The sequence below is a fragment of the Rhagoletis pomonella genome, unplaced genomic scaffold (assembly GCF_013731165.1).
Source record: "Rhagoletis pomonella isolate Grant_MI unplaced genomic scaffold, Rhpom_1.0 Rhpom_scaffold_00724, whole genome shotgun sequence".
NCBI classification, from domain to species: domain Eukaryota; kingdom Metazoa; phylum Arthropoda; class Insecta; order Diptera; family Tephritidae; genus Rhagoletis; species Rhagoletis pomonella.
This window is the reverse complement of record NW_023459278.1, coordinates 53,379-61,220: the sequence shown is the minus strand read 5'-3', so window position 1 is coordinate 61,220 and position 7,842 is coordinate 53,379.

Here is a 7,842-nt window from a genome sequence, read left to right as displayed (position 1 = left end):
TTGAGAAAATCGCTCCATGTCTCAGAGTATCTTCTGATCATTTTGTTCACGTTCATATGTAAATGAGTGTATAAATATTGTTTTTTTTTGCTGCATTTGTCGTTTCGCTGGTATGGTTTATAAGTCGTTTATACGTCTGGTTTTCTATTGTTTTATAACTTTCGGCATACAATTACGTTTTCTTTGTACGACTTCGTTGTGTGAGGCTGAGGTAAACCCACTCCCATTTTCCCTGAGCTAAGCTGAAGCAGAGCTAGGTATGCCATCCCACTTCAGTCCGAACGCACCTTCTTAAGTTTCCCTTGTCTAGCAGCGTTTCTTGTTTATATTTGGGAGAAGTTCGTTACAGAAAATAAATGGCGCCCAACGTGGGGCCCGACAAGTAACTGCTTGTTTTTCACTTGTTGAAGCTCCAACACAATTTTCTTAGAGTTAATGATTAAGGTTCGGTTTAAGAAGCAGGATTTAGAGTTTTCGGATAATTTCGGAATATCACCGCCAATTTTTTCGATCCATATAAATTTTTAACGATCACACATTTTCTTGGCTTTGATTATTTTTGTTGAGTTGCTAGAATGGAATGGATTTGTAGCCGATTGAGGTATCTTGATGGCTAACCACCGACATAACTCCTCTTTAAATTAATCAAAGTGTGCGATTTGATTGTACCTTTTGTTAGTCAGTTATTGGTTTTGTTGTGTAATTTTGAACGAAGTGGAACTATTGCTTATGGATTAGATCAAGAGCATACCCTTCAAGTAAAAGTCAAACTATTATTATTTTAACAATAATTCTTTAGGACGTTATTTCTCTGAAGGTAATTTTGGGAAATACCAAAGAAAACAGAAAAGTAATAGTAGTAGTATCCCAGCGTTTACGTAAGGAGCGTCCCAACAACAATTGTAATTTTTTTTTCAGCAAATTATATGCCCTACAGAGTAGTCGACCGTTAAATACAAGTTGTTTTGCTTTGGTATACATTTTTTTTGTGCAAATTTAAACATAATAGATTTGACATTTTAGCCCTTATACGGTTAATATATTACTATTATGATGTGAGTAAAATTTTTTTTTGTAAAACTTATTATAATCTTTAGGTATTATATAAAGACTTAGAACTTTGTAAATATATATATATACATTTTTTTGTGTGAGATATTCAGAGTACTGGAAAGAATTGCGATTCGGTACGTGAAACACGTTTTAGTTATTTTCTAAATAATGCCAGTGTCTCATAGTCCAGATAATGCCTCCGGTGGCAATCAAGTAGATAGTATGAATAATACAATTTGTGTGATCTGTAGCGAAGCCCTGCAAGCCATCTAAACTGCATTCGTACTTGGTTGGAGAATAATGCTTCGTGTCCAGTTTGTCGCGCAGCCTGCACTTTAGGGGATGTCAAAGTAGCTTCTGATAACGTTATAAGAGATTTACCTTTGAATAACCGCCCCACAGGTGCTATACCGCGTGATAGGCCCAATACTCGTCGGTTCGCACAAAGTCAACAGCATAGGAATTCCGCTTCGATGCGTGCCTCCGATTCAAGCCCTAGAAATCGACGAACAGCTAATATACAGCAATTAGCACCTACGAACACTGTCTCAGAAAATAGAGTGGAACAGATGATAAGTGAGCCCATGAATGACTTTCGTGGCCAAATCATGGCATCCATTACAAATGAAATACATAACTTGTTTCAAAATTTAAATGTTAATAGAAATACAGGTAGGACCCCGTCTCCTATTAATGCACGACGCGAAGAGCCACCAGCATGGCCACGCGATGTACCTTTCGAGGAGCATAATTCGAATCGACAGTCGAATCCTCGAAGAGGCGAATCTTCGGGAGTTAGCAGGATTTCCTTGGCCAATGAAAAACTTTCGAATCTTATTAGGAATTGGCAACTTAGGTTCAGTGGCTCAAACGATGCCATATCAATAGACCAGTTTATCTATCGCATAAACACGCTTACATCTCTTCACCTAAATGGAAATTTTGATCTTCTGTGCCAACATGTTCACTCGTTATTCGAAGGAAAGGCCCTACAATGGTTTTGGCGGTATCGTCAAAATAGCGACAACCTCGAGTGGTTTGATCTTTGCGAAGCAATGCGACGTCAGTTTAAAGATTTCTCCACTGACTCAGAAATTAGAGACGATATTAGGAAGAGAAAACAAAAGCCGAACGAAGTATTTGACGAATTTTTGGACATAATCATGAATATGTGTGACCGGTTGAGGTTTCCAATGAATGACTCCGAATTAGTCGAAACATTAATGCGAAATATCAAATCCGACTTACGTCACGAATTGCTCCACTTAGATATACGCGACATTGCTACTTTGAGAAGAGAGGCTCGAAAGCACGAAAAATTCTTTCGGGATATTCATAGTTCAGCACCGCGTCAAACGCCATTGCGTCGGCAGATTTTCGAAGTAGCTCTCCACCCCGAAAATGAAGACAGTGTTGGGGATGCCCCAAAGGATGATAACGGTGCAAATGTGGCTGCTATAGATACAAGTCACACAAAATGTTGGAATTGTGAGGAAAACGGGCACCGGTACCACGATTGCCTGAAAACTAGGCGAATATTTTGCTATGGTTGTGGCGCCGTGGATACATACAAACCCTCATGTCCTAAGTGCACGTCGGAAAACCCAAGGAGGGATGTTCGTCTTACATCGGACGGACACCCAACTTATCGGCCTCGGAACTAAATGCAAAAACGATTATTCCCAACCGTAATAGTATAAAAATTTCCCCGGATACGTCTACAAGTTCACCTGACATTACTAATAAAACCAGTCCGGGTCCAAACTCTAACGTTGCGCTTACACAAACCAATTTAGCTAATTCATTGTTCAGACCGTACCATATCCGACTGGCGGATTATGAACGTGCTAGGGCACGCATATTTTCAGGTTTGACTCAAAAACTTCCACAAACACGATCAAGTAAGCGTATGCGCTCGTATTGGCAGCATAAGAAAGCACTGCGTAAGCATATTATATCATCAATAGTAGCCAATGGTTCGGATATTCGACCGTACGCTTATCTATATTTGGCGATAGTTACTTAGCATTGCTAGATAGCGGGGCTAACAAAAGCTGCATAGGCGCAGGCTTAGCCAAATCAATTCTTGAGGACCCTGATAGAAAATATCGAATACTCTCTGGTAGCGTTAGAACAGCTGACGGGAAGAAACAGAATGTAGCCGGATCCCTTACTATTTCTTTGACCTTTAATAAACAAGAGAATGATTTTGAATTTTTAATAGTGCCAACTGTTGCAAATGATATTATTTGTGGCATGGATTTCTGGCACGCTTTTGGCTTAAAAGTATCGACAGATCCTGTTTTAAGTCAACTGTCTGTAGACGAAGAAGAAACGGAGGTGTTGCCGCTTTTGTCGAGTCAGAGGAGGCAGTTAGAAATTGCAATAGCTGCATTTCCATCATTTGAAAAGGAAGGTCTGGGTACTACAAATCTCCTTGAACATACAATAGACACAGGGACGTCAACTCCCGTTAAACAAAGGTACTACCCCATTTCCCCAGCAATGGAAAAGATCCTCTGCAAGGAAATAGACCGCATGTTGGAATTAGGTGTCATTGAAGAAGCTGCAGGTTCTCCTTGGTCCTCCCCTGGTGTATTAATTGTCAAACCAGGAAAAATTAGATTCTGTCTTGACTCCCGAAAACTGAATGAATTAACTGTTAAGGATGCATATCCTATACCCAATATTGACGGACTGTTATCGCGACTACCTCCGGTACACATCATTTCAAAGATTGACCTTAAGGACGCCTTTTGGCAAATATGTTTGTCACCTGAATCGAAGCCAAAAACAGCATTCACTGTCCCCAATCGGCCATTGTACCAATTTACGCGGATGCCTTTTGGCTTATGCAATGCGCCGCAGACAATGTGCCGATTGATGGACAAAGTGATACCCTACCACCTAAAGACGCATGTTTTTGTTTACCTGGACGATTTGCTGGTCGTTTCGCCATCTGTCGAAGAACACATCACCCATCTGTTGGAAGTGGCTGCCCAACTTAGAAAAGCGGGGCTAACGATAAACATATGTAAGAGTAGTTTTGGGTTGCGAAAAGTTAAATATCTAGGCTTTGTTGTGGGTGATGGTGCACTTTCGGTCGATCCCGATAAGGTTAATGCGATCACCAATTATCCGGTCCCCAAGAATGTACGTCAGATTCGCCAATTTTTGGGAATGACTGGGTGGTATCGGCGATTCATATCTGATTACGCATGTCTCACCTTTCCTCTCACCGAACTGTTGGCAAAGAAGAAACCATTCATCTGGAGAGCAGAGGCTCAAAGTTCCTTTGAAGCTATTAAGGAAAAACTGACAACGGCCCCATTTTTGCTGCATCCAAATTATGCTCAGCCGTTCATAGTTCAATGCGATGCAAGCCAATACGGTGTCGGTGGTCTCTTGGCGCAATGTGATGGAAATGGTGACGAAAGGCCCATTGCGTTTATGTCTCACAAACTAAATAAAGCCCAGAGAAACTACACCGTCACCGAATTGGAGTGCCTAGCCGTCGTATTGGCCATTAAGAAGTTCAGGCCATATATTGAGGGCCATGAATTTAAGGTCGTTACAGACCATGCCAGTCTGAAGTGGCTAATGCGGCAGAAAGATTTGAGTGGTCGGTTGGCAAGGTGGGCACTTAAGCTTCAGGGTTATAACTTTTCTATCGAGCATCGGAAAGGAAGCGAGAACAAGGTAGCGGATGCGCTTTCGCGGGTACATGATGTGGACCTGTTAGAAGTGGCGGCGCTAGAACTAGAGGCATTGCCTGAAATAGACTTAAACTCGGACCTTTTTGAAGCTAATGATTATAAGCGATTGAAAGAAAAATTCGCAAATTCAGGTTTTCCAGACTACAGAGTTATAGACAAATATATTTACCATCGAACGTCTTTTGAGAATGCAGAAAATTCGCAATCCGATCCATGGAAGCTTTTAGTTCCGGAAGGTTTGAGAAAAGAGGTGATATACAGTGCTCACAACACTCCTACTGCGGCGCATGGTGGGGTATCCAAAACCTTAGAGCGTATTCGAAGGAATTTGTTTTGGCCTGGAATGGTTGTGGACATTCGAAATTATGTGTTGTCTTGCGAGTTGTGCAGAACGTCGAAAACGCCAAACTATGCCCTACGTCCACCAATAGGACAACTAGTTAATAGCGAACGGCCATTTAAAACCTATTAAGAAATTCACATCTAATCTAATAGTACAGTTCCTTAAAGAAACTATATTCGATTGTTTCGGTGTGCCTGAAATCATTGTTTCTGACAATGGCAGTCAGTTTGTAAGTAAGGAATTTTTATCCTTCTTGTCGAAATATGGAGTTACACATGTGAAAACGGCCGTTTACTCGCCACAGGCCAACGCATCCGAGCGAGTAAACCGGTCCATAAATGAGGCGTTGCGGTTATTTATTCGCAAAGATCAACGTACTTGGGACGATTATATAAGTAGTATCAACAGCTCGTTGCGAAATAGTATGCACCACACTACTGGTAAGTCACCCTATTTCATTGTATTCGGACAAAATATGATTACCCACGGAGATGATTATAAACTCATTAAGACTCTCGGAATATTGGCTGAGGGTACCACAAAACTTAACAGAGAAGACGAATTCGCTGTTCTACGCGATAAAATTAAGAGAAAAATTGAATCCGCTCATGACAAGAATGCTCGTTCATATAATCTAAGAACTCGAGTACGCGAGTTTAACCCAGGACAGATAGTAATTAGGCGAAATTTCTCGCAGAGCAACTTGGTTCAGCATTTTAACGCCAAATTAGCTCCCAAAGGAATTACAGCAAGGGTAGTTAAAAAGGTGGGAAATTCATACTACTTACTAGAAGACATAGAGGGCAGAGGTAAGGGAACGTACCATGCCAAAGATATTTGGTAGCCAAAGTATACTGGATTTCTTTTATAAATATACTAGAGCTTCTTAATTCCCAATACTTTTACGTTATTACCCAGTTACAGCTGCTAACTTCCGCGTTAGCATCGTGTAGCATCTCTCTGGTTGGGGGGAATTTGTAGCGCATAGGGAAAACCGTTCTTACTGGGACATTCGAGTATCGAACGCTCCCACGCAACAATTGATATATACATAGAAACTAGAAAGAAATAACAAGTCGCTAAACAAAGGCACATCCATATGTATGCATATATACGCATGGAGATCATCAGCTCGTATAACTTACTCTGCCCGCTCATGATGGTTTAATCAGGCGAGTAATGACGTAGTCGCACGATCCGTTATACCTGGCTCTACACTCCACCGCCAGTCAACTTCGCTCAACGAAAGGCATCTACGCTTAAATTTATTTATGCAGCGAGAGCTCTTAGTCGCCTATGTCGAAACAATTTTCAGCTTTTCTTTTGTCCCTTGTTTGTTTATCACATCGCTTAACAATGCGCACCAACAACTTGCTTAGAACACCGCTAGTCGCAGATGAACGAAGTTCAAGGTCAGCACGCTCAGTAAAGCTTACTTGGAGTCCAGTTTTTGCAATGAAAATCATTGTCTTAGCTGCGTCGGAAAAGAGCACTTGTATCCTAAGCAAAAGTGATTTACCAGTCAAAAATAAAAAGATCCTACTGTATGACCAGAGGATTAGTATAGTGTTGTACAAACATTTTTTTTGTTCCTTGCCAAAGGTGTCGTGACACCCGATTTTCACGGAAATACAGGTAGGAGAAAAAAAAATAAAAAATAAAAAATTATAAAATTTAAAACTAAAACAAAAAAAAAAAATAAAAAAACAACAAAAAGGAATCATTTAGAATAAATCCCAAAAATAATTGGTTGCTGGAAAATTTTATATTCCGCGCTAGGAGCGGAAAACTGGAAGTGTCTCCGGAGCATTGAATGCAGCACATATTGAATATCATACGGAAAACACAGGAACTCCGTAGTCCGTAAAGCTGCCACGAGGTTGCGGCTCTAGCAGCCATTATATAGCCGGCGAGCAGGCCCTAAAATTAACATGTACACTTTTGTCAACAATATCCGCAAGTATATGGAACTAGTGTAGTGGAAACTAGATTGAAAATGATTTTCTGATCCACGATGATCACATAATCCTCATAGTCGAGAAAAAAAAAAAAATAAATAAATAAAAAAAAAAATTTTTTTAAATATAAAAAAAAAAATTAAAAATCCATAATAATAATTATAAGGTTATGTAATAATTAATATATGTTTGAAGTCAGAATTAAAAACGGGTCATCTTCATAAAGCAAGAATAGACGCAAGTTGGTAATATACGTGTATGCGTTTCAGCATGTATGTATATGTATAGGTATATCTGCCTGCATGTGTATGTGAAGTAGAACGATTGTAAAAGTTAATTTTGTTCGCCGCAATCAAGCTTGTAATTTTTAGATCGTCGCAGATCGTCGCAAAAAAAAAAAAACAACTTGCACTGTCGAGCATATGCGGAATGCAACATGTTGTCAACTGCTACATCGTCGTCGCTGGGCCCAACGTCGCTTCGATGGAGTTACTGAATGTACATGCATATGTAAGTGAAAAACCTGAATTTCCTTTTTTCATATTTATATTCCAATGCGTATGTTAATGACGGTTATCTAGTATAAAGATAAATTCCTTCATTGCTACTAAACACCAAATTAAAAGGAGGTAGCGTCGCGGTTTTATATTCGGTCGAACCAGCTCGTTGTAGTGTTCGGTTGTAGTGGCCATGTTGGCTCAGTAAATTCAGATGCTGGCTAAGTAAATTGTAAGGAACAAAAACTTGAAAATATACAGCAAAAAAAAAAAAA